General features: G+C 38.0%; 1 long non-coding RNA gene across 1 annotated transcript in view; it reads left to right on the forward strand.

Moving 5' to 3' along the window:
- The window catches only part of LOC125754485 (uncharacterized), an 89931-nt gene that overhangs the window by 17679 nt on the left and 53119 nt on the right, over window positions 1–19133 (forward strand). The window contains exon 3 of the long non-coding RNA XR_007408832.1: window positions 283–483. This is a non-coding gene — a long non-coding RNA (uncharacterized LOC125754485). The remainder of the gene's footprint in view (window positions 1–282; window positions 484–19133) is intronic.

The following is a 19133-nucleotide window of genomic DNA, read 5'->3' on the forward strand; positions in this document are numbered from 1 at the left end:
ATTTTGTTTTTTGTCCTGTTTATTTTTAAATGCATAAATTATATATTTTTTTGATTATTTCCTTTTTAAAATTTCCTTTTAGACTTTTAGAGATTAGATACGATTCATTTATGTGTTCTAATAGTTTTGTTTTAATCATTGTAACTTCTTATATTTACCTTTTAAATCTCTCTAGAATTTACTTGGAAATATTTCTGAGATTTTTTTTTAGACTGACCTTTTCTTTTCTTTCTTTCTTCCTTTCTTTCTTTCTTTCTTTCTTTCTTTCTTTCTTTCTTTCAGAGAGCACATGTAGGCAGAGAGGCAGAGGGAGAGGGAGAGAATCTCAAGCAGACTCTGGGCTGAGTGTGGAGCCTGATATGGGGCTTGATCTCACAATCCTGAGATCATGATCTGAGCTGAAACCAAGAGTCAGATGTTTAACAGACTGAGCCACCCAAGTACCCCTGAGATGTTTTTAATTGGACTTTTCTTCACAAATGGGTAATTGTCACAGCTTTATGGGCTGAAAAGATCTTCATTTTTCTACTGATTTGTGATGATTCTATTATTAAGTAATGAAAATTTACACATATTGGTGTTGGGCTTAAGGCTAAATATGTATGTTGTTTTATTAATTATTTAAAAATATTACAAGAGCTGGGACCCTGTCATTATTTTCGTTTTTAAGAAATGTTCTTATTTTCAGATATGTATCCTGCAAGATGAGCTTTATAATTATTTTGCCAGGGTTAAACAAAAGGCTTGTTGGAATTTTCATCAGTATTGTTACAGAAATCAAGACCAACTACATGAAAACAACAAAGGCTATTTATTTAGAGTTTTCTGTAGCAAGGGACTTAGCCACCATCACTTGTGTTTTGGCAGAGACTCAAAGGCAGGCAGAGGAGTGGAAACACTTTATTGTGGAGAGAAGGGAGGGTTTCAGGGGTGCCCTGATGGGAGACCGTTGGCATGGAGTGGTGGGAGATAGGTGAACTGAAAGTGGGGCATCTTAAGTGATTGCTTAGGGGCACATATTTGGCTTTCTCTGGTTGGCCCTAAGTTGTCAGTGGGGAAATGAAGGAACAGTGATCAAAATTAGGGAAGCTGTCAGTTATTAATCAAGTCCTGGTCATTTTGGGCTAATAGTTACAGAAGTTATTTTTTTTAACTTCCTGGATTGTTATTAACGGTAATAGACTCTAGTAGAGTAGAGACTTCCTGCAAGTCTGACTTCATGATCTGTTTATTTTAGAGAAGGGGTGGGCTTCCTGGGCCAGTAGCTGTACTTGTGGGCCAGAGTTCTGTTTTTATATAACGCTTGGCCATTGTCCATTTGTATATTCAGTCATTCATATTAAAGCTATCAATTACTCAAGAATTGGTAACCTGATACTATTTAGTATTCTCATCCAAGAAGTAACTCTTGACTTTTACCTTTACTCAAGAGAGTTTTGAATTTACTTCTGATGGATCACTCATGTTGCTTTTGAAAGTTATTTCTAGACTGTGTAGCTTTTGTAGCTTTTGTGCACGGCCTATTTTAGTGTTCTGTGTTTAAAAAAAATTTTTTTTTTTTTAAAGTAATCTCTACTCCCAACATGGGGCTTGAACTCTCGACCTTAAGATCAAGAGTCACATATTTTATGACTGAGCCAGCCAGGCACCCCTATTTTAAGAATTACTTCTTAAAATACTTTTCTGGTGTTCAGATAGTTTGCTAAACATGAATTTTCTAGGCATGTAAGTATCTCCTCCTACTGAACACAATAATGCCTCTCACTTTTGTTTCAGATTTTATGGCATCATGAATAGTTTCCATACAGTGTTAATTGTAGTGGTTATGGTGGGAATTCTTATTTTGGTCTCAATTTTAAACGAGGATGGCTTTAGGGACTATATTTTATTATTTGATGTGATCGTGGTAAAGATTTGAGGATAATCATCATCTTCAGGAGAAGGGGAGTTCTAAGCATTCTATTTTCAGTTTTAAGTAATTTTTGGATTTAATATTAAATTTTATTGAATGCCTTTTCAACCCTCTTTTGGTAAAAAAAATATACTTTAAAACTTACTGCCCCTATCTGCACTACTATATCACTAGATTTTGTCTTTCTATTATTAGATTTCTAACACTTATATTATTAAACTCAAACTTGACTTTGGAAAATTATGATTTTTATGTTTATTAGCACCTCAGTTGAAACCTTAATATCTATACATAAGGGCTAGTGCCTTTTGTGTTGATCATCCCCAGGCTTGTTAATTCACAAGAAGATATACAAAACTCAGCATGTGGATAGGCATACTCATGCGATGATTTAGTGTAGTAAGAGAATATAGAATAAAATCAGTGAAGGGAAAACCAGGCATAAGCTTCTAGGAGTCCTCTTCTGGTGGAGTCACATGAGATGCGCTTAATTCCCCCAGCAGAGTGTCACAGCTCATGTGAAATGATGTCTACTGGGAAAGTAGCTCATTACAGACTCAGGGGCCAGGGTTTTTTTTTACTGGAGGCTGATCACATAGGCAGCCTGTACTAGGCAGGTACCAAAATTTCAGGCTGCCAGAGGGAAAGCTGGTGTTCAGCATAAAGCATACTGTTGCACAAACAGTTTAGGTGTGGTGAGCCACTCTTATCAATTAGGAGGATGGGAATCCTCCTGAATTCCAAGTTCCCAGATGCCAGTCAAGGGCCGGTCTTGTAAATAGATCTTTCTAAGGTTAGCAGTCAGGCTTGTTAACCCTTCTCTGGACACCTACATTTGTGTGATGTGTCTGTGTGTGCATGTGCCATTTTGGCCATGTTTGGTATCACAGTGAAGATGACTTTATGAAATAAAGTGGACAGTCCTTTTTCTGGTGTGTGTGTAATGGGACAGTTTAGAATAGAATGAGAATTTTCTGCTCTTCGAGGATTTATAAGAACTTACCTATAAAATTATATGGCTCCAGAATTTTTGTTGGCAGGGGTAATTAAAAATTAACTTACTTCTTCTCAAGTCAATTTGTTGCTTTTCGCCCACCCCTACTCTGCCAAAAGTTATCCATTTCACTGAGATTTGCTAATCTATTTACACACCTGGTGAATTTTTCACTTGTAATTTAAAAATCTTCTGTGTACCCATTCATCTATCATCTTTCATTCCTAAATGTATTTATTTATGATTTTACTTTCTGTTTTTATTGATTAGCTTATCCAGGGATTTGTTTGTTTTATTCAATTTTGAAAGAACCAGTTCTTACTATCATCTATCAATTTTGTTTTTCTATTTTTTTAATTCATTTATGTATGTATTTATCTTCATTATCTTCTTTCCTTGCTTGAGATATAGTTTGTCATTTTTTCTTTAGTTTCTTGAGTTAAAAACTTCAATATTTTATTTTTAAAAAAGTAACATGTTCAAGCTACATATTATAAAAGGTACAGCTTTAACCATATCCTGTAAATGTGATGTATATAATTATCTGGCATTCTGCTCTTTATTTTTACCTTATCATTATTTAGGATGGATATTTTTCTTTTTAATTCCCAAGAGTTTATAAAGGTTTCTTTTTGGTTTTATTTAAATATTTTTTATTAACTTCTAGTTTTATTGCATCATATTCAGAGAATGTGGCCAAAGGGATTACCCAGAAGTAGAGCCCAAGACAAGGATTTGAGTACAAGTAGATTATTTGGGAGGTGATAGAAATATTGGTAAGGGAGTAAAAAAAAATGAATCAGAGTAGGGAAGATAGCAGTATTTAGTAAAAATATGTCCCTATAGAACTTGCTATTTATTTATTTCCTCCTTTTAAAATTGGGGAGTATATATGATGAAAATCATAGATCTTAAGCATATAGTTTGATGAGTTTTTAAAAATATATACATCCATGTAACTTATGCCCCTATCAAGATATAGAGTATTTTTATCATTCCAGAAAGCCCCTTCCCAGTCAACTCCCTCTCCATAGGCAATCATTGTTCTGATTCTATCATCATAGACTAATTTTACTCATTCTATAACTTTATAGAAAAGGAATCCTACAGGTGTATTCTTTTGTGTCCAACCTCTTTCCCTCAACATAACATCAATGAGATTTTGTACATATCAATAGTTCCTTTTGTTGCTGAGTGGTAGTTTACTTTACGAATACACTACAGTTTGTTTATCCTTCCTTCTGTTGATGGCCATGTTGAGTTATTTCCTAGAGAATATGAGTAAAGCTACTGTGAACATTCTTTACACTATTTGAGGGTGGGGGGAGATATGTCTTTTTTGTCTTGGGAAAATATCTAGGGATTGAACTGCTGGGTCATAGGGCAAAGGTATGTTTCACTTGATAAGAAAGTGTCAAATAGCTTTCCAAAATAACTTATGTTCCACTCCTACCAGCAATGTGTGAAAGTTCTAGTTGCTCCACATTCTTGCCAACATTAGATGGTGTTAGTGTTTTTAACCCTGGCTATTTGAGTGCATGTGAAATGATATCTCATTGTGGTTCTTAATTTGCATTTTCCTGATGGCTTATGAAATTGATCACTATTCACATGCTAATTGGCCATTTTTTATATCTTCCTTTGTAGAATATTCATTCGAGTCTTGGGTTACATAGCTTTTTAAGTTGTAAGAGTTCTTTATATATATTCTGCATACAAAATAGCTTTGGAATTGCCAACAATCTTGTTAAAATATATATTCCTGGGCTGTACTCAGACCTCCCATTCAAGATTCTTGGTCAGGGTGGGCTCTGGGAATTGGCATTTATGCCAGTAACTCTGATGATTCTGATGCACACTCAGGTTAAGAAACCACTGGAGTAGAAGGAACACCAGATTGGGCACTGAATGACCCAGGGATAACCCTGGGTAGATTCACTAACTCAGCTCCTCTGTCGGGTTCCCAGTGTTGCCATCTGTGCAATGAGGGAGTCTACTAATTGACAGCTGAAGCCCCTTCTGGATCTGAGGTATTTGGTATTATTAGTTGCACTAGATTCTCCAACTTGGCAAGCTAAGGACTGACTGGCATGTGTGGTTCCAGCCAAGCCACACATACTTCCCCAAACATGTCTGACAATCAAGTTGAGGCAAGAGAACTGAAAACAGACATTGCAGCTCCAGCATGGGAACAATCTTTGAGGGACCCAATGAAACAGCCCTTGGCTGGAAGCTGTCGAGTAGCAGCTGGTTGAGTCTATGAGCTTCTTGCAGCTGTTTGTGATATGTCAAATGAATTTTTGTTTTTATGTGTTAATGTACTCTGAGCTATTTTACAGTGTGTTTGACATTTTACAGTATAGTAAAGTGTGTACATGCCTAATTAAAACAGATGTGCATTTGATAAAATAATTACGGGATATGCTGAAGAAAAATGGCTAATTATATATTAAGCATAAACACCTAAACATACGCTATAAATATATACTTGAAAAGTCTTAGAAAGTAGGTATAATTGGCCAGATTCTCTTTTTGTGCCTAGACTTAGAGTCACTCCTTAGATTTTCCTGGTTTTGGGATCCACTGGCATTAGATTTTTCTGCCTAATTTTTTATGAACTTCCCACCCATCCCCCACCCCCCTCAGCCCCATCTCATCCTTTCCTCTCCTAGATTAAAGTTGAGGAGAATTCTCTCTGCTGGAGTTAATAAAACAAAAACATCAAGAATGACAGTTAACTTGTATTATGCGCTACGCATGGTGCTAGACGCTCAATATATTATCTCATTTAATCTTCACACTAGTTTCCTGAGATAGCTGCTATTGTTCTTTCCCTTATACTGTTGGGGAAATTGAGACTCAGAGGTTAATAGCTTGCTGAAGATCTCTGAGTGTGGAAATGTAAGATCCAAGATTCACGTTGAGGCCTGAGGGCAGAGCCCACTCACTTTAACCATGACCCCCATACTACCTCTATGAGTGTCTTTCTGTCCAGCCACTTCTGTGCTCCCAGATGGGGAATATTGCTGGTATGGGGAACTCATTTGAAATGCCTCTGTTACCACTTTATACTATTTTAGAATATCCCAGACCAGACTTCTTCATGAGCAAGTCTTCATGCCCTCTTTCTCCAGGTGCATGGGGTGAAGTTGATATGTGAGTAACAGTGCTCTGGCATCCTCATGGACCCTGGGAGTTGCTGGCACATGGTGGCCAGGCTCTGGGATGCTGTCAGATGAGTGAACATTTTGGTGTTAGGCTTTCAAAGGCAGAGTTGGATACTCATGCCTGCTACAGGTGGTAGGGTAAAACGTGTTTGGCGGTAAAATAAATGTATGCAGAAAATACTGAAAAGTCCTTTAAATACCAAACAAGGATTGGTTTTCTTAAGGTTATGTCAAATGGAGTTGGCTTTTCTGTAGACAGTCCAGCTTGCTTGGAGAACAGAGAATACCAAAACAGTTAGTCTATACTGCAAGTGGAAAGGCAGCTATCATCTGTTTTGTGATATTTTGGAGAAATGGGTTATCCTGGTTCTCCATGACCAAATATGATCTATGAGGATACTGAGAGTAATTTATGTAGTGATGATTCAGGAAGTGCTTAGGGTCACAACAGGAGTATTGAATTTCAGTGAGTATAGAATGTATGGCTAAGGGCATGGGCTCTCTCATCTAGTTGCTATGTGACCTCTAGCCGGTGGCTTAAACATGTTTCAGTTTCTTCATCTCTAACATGGGGATAATAAGAGTATGTGCCTCTAGACTTGTTGTAAGGTTTAAATGAAATCTGTGAAAGGCATTCAACACAGTGCCTGGCAGTAGTAAGCATACAACAAACTTACATCATCATCATCATCATCGTCATTATTGTTGGCTTACTAATTTATAGTTCTTTGTCTTAGAAGGTAAAGGAAGGAGGGTGCATTAAATTGATTTTAGACAACCAGATTATAATCCTGAATAAATTATACCTAGCCTCTCTTGGTCCTAGTGTTTTTGTCTGTAAAATAAAATGGTTGGATTAAAAGACCTTTGGGTCATTCTGGCTCTAAGTATCTATGACTTGAGATTACACATTCCATGACCTTCTGCTTTCTTACTTCATTTCTAAGCTGTGAGAACTATGTGTATTTAGAAGGAGCCCAAGTAGAGGGAAGGACTCCTGTATCCTACACCTGTAAATGTCACAGAGTGCTACAGTGGAGCAGTCTTATTAGAAATGTCCTATTCGGAGCTGTTTTTCTTTCGTTCCTTTAAGTTATTTCTCCTTCGTGGTCACATTTGGCAGTCAGGGAGAGTAAAGGTGGGCCACCCCAGAAATCTTTTCTCCTGAGCTCTGGGGTGAGCAAAACCTGGCCACGCAGAAGGCCTGAGCTTTGTGAGTCCCCAGAGTTTGGAAGGTTTTGCTGGTTTAATCAATGCTGTTTAATCAATCAATAATGTAAGAGCTGCTACCAAGTGGCATGGTCTCAGCCCTGTTCTTGTGGTGGGGGAAGGTGGTGAGGGGGAAGGCAGTCACTGGCACCTGCGGGCTGGAGAATTCTAAGGCACTGGCTCACCCCTAGAGTGCTCCAGGTTGTGGCCCTTCCTGGCTTCTGCATCTGTATCTCTTTAGAGTGGCATGAGCCTTGGTGCATGAAGATGTGGTGCAGAGGAGTTTGGCCCCCCTCTCCACATCCTATACCTGCAGGTGGATTTTTAAGGGAATAACAATGCTTTGGATGTATTTTTAAAAAAAACAATGTTGGAAAAACATCACTAATGACATGAATTAGATAATTACCATGTGTGGTGAATTTTTTAAAAAGGCAGGATCAACGCCCCTACTTAAGATGGTGTTAGGAACTACAGGAATGCTGTTTTCAGATTCCCTTATTCCCTCTACTGCTTGCACTATTTTTCTTCTGCTGCTGACTGCAGAGATGAAGGGAATAAAGGTTGGTGCACAAATGGTGTGGGGGCTGGGGTATATCAGGGTGGTACTGGGGCTGGGGGCAACTACTCAGAGTTAAATGATCTTGAGGCTGGATTCAGAGATGGATTATGGCAAAGAACTTCCATGAGAAAATAGAGGAGGGGGCAAGCCATAACTGTATTTATCATTCTGAGTTTTGCAACTGATTAGATAACTCTGGTTTCCACAAAAGGACTGATCGACGGATGTCAAGCAACACATCTTTGGGGAATCAATCCTAGTTGGAGTAATTAACACATAAGTGTGTGAAATACCACAATGTTCTCATTTGATACTCAATCTGTTTCTTGGCCAAATCTCAGGCATTTAAATTTATATTTGGATTTAAAGTGGCATATCTTACATTGGAAAATATGCTTGTCAAAGAAATAAGTCAAGTATTGAGTATTTATGAAAATGGAGTATTCTCCGTATCCTAAAGATGGGAACAAAAATCTAGTTGGATACAGATATAATTCCCATCCCCCATAGTTTATAAAAGAGGATGGAAATATCTAGTGTCCCCAAAAGAGAGGCTCCTTCATTTCATCATCGCCATATGTCTGTACCTGTGAGGTCAGAATGTGGGCTAGCCAACCCATCTCCTGCTCTCTGACCAAATACACGTACAGGTGAGGTTTACAGAAGGAAGGGTGATGCAAATGAATGAATCTCAGCGGTAAATAGATTATTGCCTTGTTTCTTTTATCTTTTGCTCTCCTTTTTTGATGACAAAAATTAAGTTATTATAGAAATTACTTTTGAGGAGACTTTCTGCTTTTGAAAAAAATGTCCAATTTATTGAGCTTGATTCTTCAACTTCAAGGCTGGAGAGCAGATGTCTGAGGATACAATTGGAACAAAGATCGAAACTCTGGAGAAGAGATTCCCAGGGTTGATGCCAGTTTCTAGTAGAGAATTTAGAAGAATTATACAGATATGTTCCTTAAGACTTTTTTTAAAGACTGTTAGTGATGGAGAGGATAATTGTATAGACTGATTTTATTCTTTTCCTAAGTAAAGGGGTGACATTTTTTGATGTCCTGAATATGAGTAATTTACTGTACTTTAAGTAGATGGAAAGTTACATCTCATATAAAAAAAAAACAAACCTTGACAAATGATTAGGAGTTGAACACATTTTCTACCAAAACAACGTTCTCTTTCTCTAAAAAAATATATCCCTGGTGGGTGTTTTGAATCCCACCTAAAAAGAATAAGATGAAGAGAAAATTGAATGCTGTAAGAGACGAATGACATGTGTGGTGTAGTTTAACATTTGGTTCTTTTGAGAGGCAAATTTAGTGTTCTGAAGCCTTCAGATCTCATATGGCCATCTGATAGCTAGTGATATACTATGTGGGGGTGTCTTTTAGAGAAAAAACTGCTGTATCATTTCCAGATCTTTCCATTTGTGAGGTGATTGTTTTTCTTATTTTTTCCTCCGTCCCCTAAGGAAGAGAGAAGGCAGACAATTAATTTGGCCTTTAGCTATTCAGCTTTAGCTTTGAAAGGTTTTTCTAAAGTGTGGATCTTTTTAAGGTATGTTATCTTTTCTAGGTGTGGTCTTATCTTGAGCCAGTCATTCCAGAATCTACATACCTCTGGATTTATGACTCTGGACTATTTTCAAGGGAGAAATTATTTGATCCTTCTGATTCTGTTATTAGCAATATACCACACAACATCCTAGTGATCAGGAGTGATCTGTCAAACACATGAACAGGTGCTCAATGACATTAGCTGAGGAATACAAATTAAAACCGCACAATGAGATACTACTATATACTCACCAGAGTGGCTGAAGTTAAAAAAAAAAAACAAAACAACAACAATAACTATACTGAGTATTGATAAGGATGTTGCACGCTGGAATTCTTATACACTGCTGTTGAGGATGCTTCTGTGTGTGTGTGTGTGTGTGTGTGTGTGTGTGTGTTTAGGAATGCCTCTTTGGAAGAAAGTTTGGCGATTTAGTATAAAGTCAAATATACTCTTACTATATATGACCTGGTAATTCCACTCTTAAAAATTAAACCAGGGGAATAGAAAACATGTCCATACAAAAACTTATGCTTACAGGTCCATTGCTCCTTTGTTCATACTGCTCCAAACCGAAAACAACCCAAATGCCCATCGGTTGTGGTACGTCCGTACAATGGGATATTACTGAAAAATAAAAATGAAAGAACTATTGATACACACAACAACATGGCTAAAACTCAAATGCATTATGATAAGCGAAAGATGCCATATAGAAAAGACTACCTGCTATATGATTCAATTTATATGCGTTTCTAGAAAAGGTAAAACAATAGTGATAGTGGTTTCCTGGGGGCAGGACGTAGGGAGATAGAATTGATTGTGAGGAGCAGGCAAAAACTTTTTGGATGATGGCAATTTTCTTGATCATAAATGTAGGGGTAGCTACAATAATTATAAACGTTTGTTAAAATTCATTTAATTTACTCTTAAAATTGGTGAATTTTACTTTATGTAAATTACAGCTCCATAAAGCTGATTTAATTTTCAAAAGTGGCTCAATGTGCCACTTTTGTTAGGTGTGATGGAGTGAAGGCTCCTGGATCCTTGTGAGAAAAGCAGCAGCTAGTGGTCTTGTTGAGGGAAACAGCCTTCCTCACGTTCCATTAGAAAACAAGACCATTTCTTAAAACATAACTTCACACATTCATGAATTCATTTATCCAAAACATATATTGAGATGAGACATTACCAAAACCAAGCACTAATCAAAACATAGTGATTGCTGAAGATACTAATTGGCGCTCAAAAAATATTGATTTGAAAATTTGGGTCTTTCATGAAAATAATATGCAAGAATCTATAAAGTAGATCCTTCTTGAATTCAATGGCTATTTTGGGCTTTAATCACTGGGTTTTGGGTATTTGTGATAATGAGAAGCATTGGCACCGACTGAACCCTTGATTCAAGTTTGAATCTTGAGCCAGAGAAATGGAATTCTCACCCGATTGCATTTCTCTCTCTGGCCTTCAGAGGCTGAGGGCCTTCCCTGCAGGAGAGCTGCTCTGATCTGTGAGAGGATGAGGTGGAGGTATTTTCACTCTGCATATATTCTTAGAACTTTATGGTTGGTTTTCAATATGATTATATAATCTCCATGCAAATGCCATCTGCCATGTTTGGCACTTATGATAAAATATTTGAGATATTTTATTCATTTTGCTTGAAAAACAGATTTTGAGAAATCAGATCTTTCCCTTCCTGAGAACACAACTCTATTGAGGCTGTGTATGAGTTCTGTGCATGACTCTGTTCTATTTTTATCCATGGCTGGAGCTATAAACTTGGTTTAAAATTTTTGTTGAAGCTTTTGTTTGCCATTTTGAAACTATAAATTTTAAAATCAACTTTAAGGTTTGCCTGCTTTTTGTTTTCTATTTGGTATGAATTTGTACTGTTCTTTTCAAAGGCAGTTTGCACCTTTAGAAGGACGCAAGGAAGACTAACTTCCAGATTCCAGTGATCCCTAAAAAGGACCAAAACCTATTATTATCTGGGTGAAGTAAAATATAGCCTTGTTTTCTCTAACCCAGAGGGTCCCTGATACATAAACACTCAACTTAAATATATACAATTGGTCCAGTTAGTTAAGTAATTGCTGCCTGTCCCTACTTGTCCTACTTTCTCTTCCATTCTTGGATTCTTCTAAGGAAGAAAAACAACAATAAAAATAAGCCTTGAACATTCTGGAGGTCCCAAGGGTTCACAGGTAGAAGAAAAACATAAATAAGCTTACCATGGGATGGAATGGGATCCAGGAGAGCTACCAGGCCAGGGTGACCTCCCCCTGTGGTGGATTCTTTAAATAAAAAGTTTGATTCTTTCACATTTTCCAGAAAATTTTATTTACCCCTCCCCCATAACTTAATCTAATTTTAATAATCAGGTGATTATGATTCTAATGACAAACAGGGGTTTTATTTAGAACTTTCAGATAACTTTGGGAGGGTTGAGAGGTTGTTAGAGATTATTGTGAAAATAGTTTACTTTGCCTTTTACCCAATTCCTTACCTTTGGCTAATGGGAGTTTTTTTTTTTTTTTTTTTAATTTCAACATTTTATCACAAACATTTCGAAATATACAGAAATTTGAAAGAATTGTGCAGTGAACAGCCATGTATCTATGTATGAGTCTCCTGTTGCTTCTGTAACAAATGACTACAAACTTGCTGGCTTAAAAGCACATTAGTATATTATTTTATAGTTTTGGAGGTCAGAGGTCTGAAATGAGTCTTATAAGACTGAAATCAAGGTGTCAGGAGGGTTGAGTTCTAGAGGAGAATTTATTCCTTGCTTTTCCCAGCTTCTAGGGGACATGTATATTGCTTGGCTGTGGCTGCATTGCTCTGACCTCTGCTTGTGTGGTCCCCTTTTCTGCCTTTGACCTTCCTGCCTCTTTCTTTAGGGACTCTGTGATTACAGTGGGCCCACCTGGATAATCCAGCATAATCTTCCCACTTCAAGATTCCTTTTTTGTTGTTGAAGATTTTATTTATTTATTTTGAGAGACAGAGAGTGCAAGCATGGGGAGGGGCAGGGTAGAGGGAGAGAGAGAATCTTAAGCAGGCTCCACACTGAGCAGAGAGCCTAATGCAGGGCTGCATCCCATAACCTGAGCTGAAATCAAGAGTCAGATGCTTAACTGATGGAGCCACCCAGGCACTGCCCCCGCCCCCACCTCAAGCTTCTTCTTCTTTTTTTTTTTTTTAAGATTTTATTTATTCATGAGAGAGAGAGAAAGAGAGAGAGAGGCAGACACAGGCAGAGGGAGAAGCAGGCTCCATGCAGGGAGCCCGACATGGGACTCGATCCCGGGTCTCTAGTATGAGGCCCTGGGCTCAAGGTGGTGCTAAACTGCTGAGCCACCTGGGCTGCCCACTTCAAGATTCTTAATAACATCTGCAAAACCCACTTTGTCAGGTACTGTAACATATTCACAGCTTTGAAGGATTAAAATGCACACATTTTGGGGGAGGCTGAAGACTCAAACTACTACCTATGTTCTGGAATTAGCATTTTGCTTTATCACAAATTTATCCATCTATTCATCCTTCTAGCCAATAGACATCCATCAATTCATCTTTCTCATTCTCTCTTTTTTTTGGGGGGGGGGGGAATGCATTCAAAATAAGTTGAAGATACCAGTATACCTCTTACTATATAGTTCAACATGCATGTCATTAACTAGAGTTCAGTATTTGTTTATGGTACAATTTATTTTGGGGGGTAAGTTTACATACTGTGAAATGTGCAAATCTTAAGATGCCATCACATTAGTATAATACAAACTGTTCTGGAGATATGTAACATTACCATCTCCCCAGAAAGCTCCTCCATTCTCTTTCCCAGTCAAACCTTGTCCTATCCTAATATTTCATTTTTTTCCCCACTACAGGTTAAATTTAGTGTCTTCTAGAACTTTACTTAGATAATGTTTTTGAGATTCATCTGTGCTGCATATATCAGTTATTTTCTGGTTTTGCTTGGTGTATTTTTAAGTATTCATTGTCTGAACACATCACAGGTTGCTCAGCTGTTGCTCCATGAATGTACACCTGGACTATTTCCAAGTTTTGGCTCGTATGAATGAGTCTGCTGTGAACAGTTTTGTGGTATTTCTGTGGACTTATGCTTTTATTTATTTATTTTTTAAAAAGAATGGAATACCATTTTGCGCTTTGTGTATGTGTGAGGTTGTTCTAGGGATTACAATTTATATCCTTAATTTTTCATGGCCTATTTGTATAGTTAAAATTGTACTATTTTGGAAAAAAAAAGGTAAGAACCTCTAAGATTTTCTTCCTTTTACCCTCCCCCTTTAGTATTTATGCTGTAGTTGTCATATGTATTTCATGTACATTTTCTAAACACCCCAATAAATAGGATGCTATAATTTTTGCCTTAGTCATATATCTTAAACAGATTAAGAGAGAAATTCATATTATTTACCCATATATTTATCACTTATGGTAGTATTAAGTCCTTCCTGAGGATTCAAGTTGCAATTTGGTGTCATTTCTTTTCAGTCTGAATAATTCCCTTTGACATTCTTGTAGTGCAGACCTGATGGCAATGGATTCTTTTAGTTTTCATATATTTGAAAAACTTAATTTTTCCTTCATTTTTGTAGGATATTTCTGTTGTATATAGATTCTGAATAGACATTTTTTTTTCTTTCTGCTCTTTATTTTAGTTCATTAGAGAGAGAGAGAGAGAGAGAGAGAGAGAGAGCGCGCATGTATGTGAGGGGAGCAGAGGGAAAGGTAGAAGGGGAGAGGGAATCTCAGGTAGGCTCAACACTCAGCATGGAGCCTGACTCCAGGCTCCATTTCACAACCCTGAGGTCATAACCTGAGCTGAAATCAAGAGACAGATGCTTAACTGACTGGGCCACCAGGTGCCTCTCTTTATGTTCTTTAAAGATGTACCATCTTTTGGCATCCATTTTTTTCATCATAAGTCAAGAATAATGCATATTATTGTTGCCCTGTAGGTAAGGTGTTGTTTTTCTCTTTTCTCTGCCTATATTCAAGGTATTTTCTTTATATTTGGCATCAGAAGTTTGACTGTAATGAGCCTAGGTGTGTTTTTCTTTGTATTTATCCTGCTTAACTTCACTGGGCTTCTTGAATCTGCAAATTATGTCCTTCTCCAAATCTGTGAATTTTTTTGGTCTTATATCTTCAAAAAAATTTTTTTTACCCTATTTTCCTCTCTCTTTTTCTTTTTAGAACTCCAATTACATGTATGTTAGGCTTTTTGATATTGGCTCCCTTTTTTTTAAATCACTGTTTTCCCCTCTGTTTTTCAGACTGGATCATTCTATTCATTTATCTTCAAGTTCATTGGCTCTGTATCCTGTTCTCTCCCATCTTCTGTAAACCCATCTAGTGAATTTTTAGATGTTGTATTTTCAGTACTAGAATTTCTATTTGTCTAAAAAAATAGATTCTATTTCTTTACTGAAATTGCCTATTTGTTTATTCATTATAAACCATTTTCCTTTCCATCACTAAGCATAGTTATAAAAACTGCTTTAAAATCCTTATCTACTAATTCTAATATTTGGGTCATCTTGGAGTCAGTCACTATTGCTTGCCTTTTCTATTCAATAGAGGTCACATTTCCTGTCATGATACAACTAATAAGGATGGCTTGTGTTCTGGATACATTTTGTAAGTAATATGCTGTAGAGGCTCTGAATTCTGTTATGTTCCTCTGAAGAGTATTGATTTTTTGGTGTTAGCAGCATTTGGTGGACTCAAACTCCAAATTCTCTTTCCTCTGAGATAGGCAGGAGCTGCAATATCTATTCAGTTCTTCTAGCCTTAGCTGGGTCCTTGGAGCCTTCACTGCACACATGTAATTCAATAATGAGCCAGAGATTTGGGTAGAAAGTTCAGGGCTGCTTCTCTTTGGCTCCTTCCTTTCCAGGATTTCCCACCTCACTGTCTAGCTGCTGTGGTCACTCCAAGCTCTGTCTACTCATTCTTCAAGATGGTAGACTGCCAATTTTCAATCTCGGTTTTAGCTGCCTAGCTTCTCTGGGACTTGGTTTTGAGGCAGAAAATTATCAAAGCACTCAAGGCTCCTCTAAGTGAGACTTCCCCCACCCTTCTCCTTGCTCTGGTTTCTCTCCAGGGCCTTAGGGTTAGTTTTTATAGTTTGTCCAGAGCCTGTAGTTGTTATCTATGAGGGAGTTAGTCTGAACTTCTTTATTCCCAGTGGAGCTTTGATTGAAGCAGATCAAGGTGAGATGTTAGCCCTTGGTGGGGAAGAGGGTAGATGTGAGTGGCAGCTTGGGGACAAAGTAGGAATGCAGTTCAGAAACTAAAATAGAGAAACGCCAAACATTCTGTAGTTTATTATTGCAGAATTTTGGTTCAGGCCAACATATCTCTTTCCACCTGAACCTCCTAAACCTTCATGATTTCTACCTTCTTCACTTCCTCCTTCTGCCCCAGAATCACATGTCACTTTCCTCATCCTAGGTCCCAGCCCTTAGCAAGGCTGGTTCTGTGCTCCTCTTCAAGGGCATGAAGGATGAAATAAACACTTGTATGCTGTCTGGGGAATGTCACCACCACCTGTAAAATTATGAGTTCTGAACATTTATGAAGGCAGCCTCTGAATGAAGACTGCCCATACTTTAAAATGCAAATTCCTGGTGGCAGGGGTTGATTCTGTATTCCATCCCCTTCTTTTACCAGGAGCTCCCGAGAGGTTATCTCTGTTAGAGGCCTGAGGCTATAACAGCTGTAGTTGGTTCCTAACTTGTTGAATAAATTACTTTTCAGTTCTCTTTTTAAAGGAACATTCTGTTCTAAAGTTCTGTACCTCTATTTCTCTGCCTATGGTACAACTAACTAGATCATTTTCAGCTCAGTTTAAGTTTTCTTGTGTGAACTAACAGGGGAGCACAGAACAAGCAGTTGAGTTTGGGATCATCCTTGCTGTTATTTTAGCCTACCGAGTCACGCCAGCAACCCCTCAGCTGATAGATAGTCTATCTGCCACAATGATAGAAAATTGATTATAGAAAGACCATTGAGATGTGGTCTTCAATTCAATTCAGCATTTCTTTGAAAGGAAGGAATGACAAATTTTGCAATTGGAAAACTGGGAGAAGGAAACTTAAGACAACTTTAGCATTATTGGGGGCACCTGGACGGCTCAGTCAGTAAAGTGTCTGACTCTTGGTTTGGCTCAGGCCATGATCTCATGGATTGTGAGATTGAGCCCTGTGTGGGGTTCCCCATTCAGTGAGGAGTCTGCTTAGAGTCTCTCCCTCTATCTCCCTGCTCAAATAAATAAATAAACAAACAAACAAATAAATAAATCTTTAAAGAATATTTCTTAGCATTACTATTATTATTTTAGGAGGCAGAATTTGGAAGCTTATTGCTTCTACCCAGAACATTCTTTCTTAAACATTCTCTGATTTACACACATACTCTTTGGAATATACATTGGAAACAGATTCAGTATCCTGTAAGAAAATCAGCTCTGCAGTTGTAACACCTAACTCACAAAACAGCTACGTTAAGAGCTTATTAGTGTTCATAGTACTAAAGGGTTATTTGTTTTATAAAAAGGTTCTCTGAAGTGTTCCTTACAAATATCAAATTCCCTTAGTGCCTTTAAAATGCGAAGCACATTACAAAAATCCTATTTAACAGAATATTTTGGGAACATACAAGGTGTGATTGTAAAAGATTATAGCTGATTTTAAGAAAAATTCCAGAACTTACAAATTCAAAGGAGTGGTGTTCCCTTCAAAGTATTCACTGTGTAGGTCTTCACGCTTACCTCATCTGGAATGGGGATGGCAGTATCTCCCTCAGTGTGCCTGGGAAGAGTAATTGAGATAGTTAAGGAAAGCACACAGGTGCCATGAGTGCTCAAGAAATAGTCATTTTTGTCTCCAGTTCTAGAGAGGATACAATTACTCAACTCATTCATCACTAAACTCTAGTGTGAGCACTGTTCTGTAGGTCTCACTGATGGTTTATCTTTGGTCTATGGGGTGAGTCTGGAGTCAATCATGGAGGGTAGCATGATGATGGAGTGTGTACCTGCACACGTGCACACACACCGTGACTTGTTTACTTGTTTTATGTGCCGCTTAAATTACTTGTCTCACAAAATCATATATATACATTTATGTTTTTATATGTATGTATGCATGTGGTATACATATACATATGCAACATATATTTGAATTATTTAGGTATTTAACTTGGCAAAGTGGAAGAGTAAAGGTAAAGCAAGTGCTGTGTTTCTATGGAAATACAAACTCAAGTGCCTCTAACAGTGGTTCTTTTTAATCTTTGCTGTATAGTCAACCACCTAATGAAATTTTAAAAATCCTAATAGTCAGTCACATTCCACAACAATGGAGTCAGAATCTACAGGAGACATCAATAGTTTCTAATGCCCCCTCAGGTGATACTACTGTGTGGCCAAGACTGGGAATCAGAACTCTGGGCTGGTGGTGCTGAGCAGTTCTGGAGGCACATTAGAATGGCCTGGGAAGCTTTTAAAAATGGGGATCCCTGGGTGGTGCAGTGGTTTGGCGCCTGCCTTTGGCCCAGGGCACGATCCTGGAGACCCAGGATCGAATCCCACATCAGGCTCCTGGTGCATGGAGCCTGCTTCTGTCTCTGCCTCTCTCTCTCTCTCTCTCTCCCTCTCCCTCTATGACTATCATAAATAAATTAAAAAAAAAAATGACCAGTGTGTTGGCCTGACCTTTCAGAGATTCTGATTTAGTTATATGGGTGGAGCCTGGGTATGGGGTATTTTTTGAAGGCTCTCTATTTGATTCCAATGTGCAACTCAGTTTGGGATGCAGTGGCCTCAGGAGCTCAGCTGGTAAGGTTGATGGGTGCAGTGGGAGAGGAGGTGACCACATAAGACTGGAGTGTCTCCTCTGTCTAATCGGCACAGAGGCTTCTCAGATCCCTGTGAGAATGTGGGCTCAGATCTTCTATTTTTCAAAAGACACTGGAAGTCTGGATATTTATGCGGAAATGTCTGTTGTTTTTTTTTTTTTTTTACTGTGGTAAGATATACATAATGATAAAATTTACCATCTTAACCACTTTTAAGCACTTGGTGCAGTGGCATAAAGTACATTCACACTATGGTGCTACCATCACCACCATCCATCCATAGAGCTGTTTTCATCTTTCCAAATGGAAACTCTGCACCCGACAAACACTAACTCCCCATTTCCCTCCTATGCCTGCCCCTGGTAACCACCATTCTACTCTTTGTCTCCAATTTGACTACCCTTAGGTCTTCATATAAGTGGAACTACACACTATCCTTTTGCAATTGGCTTCTTTCACTTACCATGTCTTTAAGGTTTATCCATGTTGTAGCATGTGTCAGGGTTTTCTTTCTTTTTAAGGCTGAATAATATTCCATTGTTAGTATATGGCACATTTTGTTTATTTGTTCATCTATTGAGGGACACTTGGGTTATATATATACCTGAGTGAGATGTGTTCAATTCCTTTGGGTATCATCTAGGAAAAATCACTACTGTTTTCCTTTACCCTCATACTACTACCACATGCACATTACTTCACTTCACCTCTGATACCAGTTGTCTGGGTTTTCTCCCCCACGCCAAGCAATTCTCTGTGATACCAGCTGGGTGCCCTACAATTCAATGATGTCAACTGGAGTTAGCACAGACCTTGCAGGTTAAGGGCTCAGTC

The sequence above is a fragment of the Canis lupus genome, chromosome 37 (genome assembly GCF_003254725.2).
Source record: "Canis lupus dingo isolate Sandy chromosome 37, ASM325472v2, whole genome shotgun sequence".
NCBI classification, from domain to species: Eukaryota; Metazoa; Chordata; class Mammalia; order Carnivora; family Canidae; genus Canis; species Canis lupus.